The sequence below is a fragment of the Amblyomma americanum genome, chromosome 4 (assembly GCF_052857255.1).
Source record: "Amblyomma americanum isolate KBUSLIRL-KWMA chromosome 4, ASM5285725v1, whole genome shotgun sequence".
In the NCBI taxonomy this organism is placed as follows: Eukaryota; Metazoa; Arthropoda; class Arachnida; order Ixodida; family Ixodidae; genus Amblyomma; species Amblyomma americanum.
In genome coordinates this window covers 54,142,363-54,143,731 of record NC_135500.1, presented here as the reverse complement: position 1 = coordinate 54,143,731, position 1,369 = coordinate 54,142,363, and positions in this window count along the sequence as shown.

Sequence of the window (1,369 nt, the reverse complement as noted above, 5' to 3'; positions counted from 1 at the left end):
CAACACAAGCGCAGCCATACGCGAACACTATCATCACTAAGTCCATTTGTTTATAAAAAATGGTGCGTGAGATTAGAAGCGCAATTTTCTAATCGAACATCCAGATAAATGGCCATGTCGAGCTACATAATATTGCAGCGTTTCTAACTTTCAGAATGCGCATCTCCAGAAATCCTATTCCACCCTTTAAGAGGATTAATTTTCCGTTTTTTCTTTCAAGCCATGCCGCCGACAGTCCTTTACTTCTGTGACATCGCTGTCACGCTCCTTAAGGCACGCTACATCAAGAGTGCCTTTCCCTGCAACAAACTGCAGTGCCCATAAGCAGCAATAGAAAGTCTAAAGCAAAATTGAGAAATAATCAGGTTTGTGGTTGGACTTCAAGAATCTCGTCTTCCCATTCTGCTATTCATCACTGTCCTCTTCCTCCTTTTTATTGCGTGGTTGTTAAAAAGCATCATGTAACTGAAAAAAGAATTTCAGCGCGTTGATAAACGACTTGCTTGCGCGTGGTTGTGCTTGTTCTCGAAAGAAAAATTGTTTTTGAGCAAACGAAAGGGCGCTGCAACAGTTTCACTTCCCGATGGGCACCTCAACCGAACAGCTAGGGAAGCAATGAAGGATCAAGTGAAAGAAAACAGAGAAGAGTGTGCCATAGCGGAGAGTGCCGGAATAATTTCAACCACCGTGCTCTGACATTGCAAGGGCGCCTTTTCAATTTTTCCGGTATTGAAATGCGACAGGGATCAGACCCGGGTTCTACGATGAAGTCTGAATTCTGGAACGTTGATAAAATCCCGCCCACTCCTTTCCTTTGTTTCGGTGTTGAGAGTTCTCTATCAGGTGTCCGACGTTTTCGGCCGTAATGTTTTTCGTTCCGCACCTTTCCATATCTTACAGGTATTGGAACTGCTTCAAAAGCCAAAACCACGACCTATGCTATTTCTCAATAGACGCTGTAACTGCAAATAAATAAGTGCGCTGGGATGCGTGTAGTATAGCTGGAACGAGTGGAGTGTCGCAGTCTTACTCTCCTTTTTTTTATGTTACACCACTAGTCTCTCACATATATAATGCATGGAGGTTTAACAACTGCCCTATATAATATCCGTTTTCTATCTCTAACTACTAGTTATTCCTGCCCAACTTAACATCTTCAGCACCCGCGCCTGGGAGACGCCAGACTATCGATTGGCCACAGTTCTGTGCATTGGTGTCACGGTGCGGCGGGGCGCGAACGGTTAGCCGTCTCTGGGTGCTGTTCCGCGCATTCGCTAGAGAGGGCGCTGACATGGCGTATTTGCTTCTCCCCTTCACCCGTTCGGTCGCTCCCCATTTCCCTTCGCTTTGCGCAGTGGATCCCTACGGC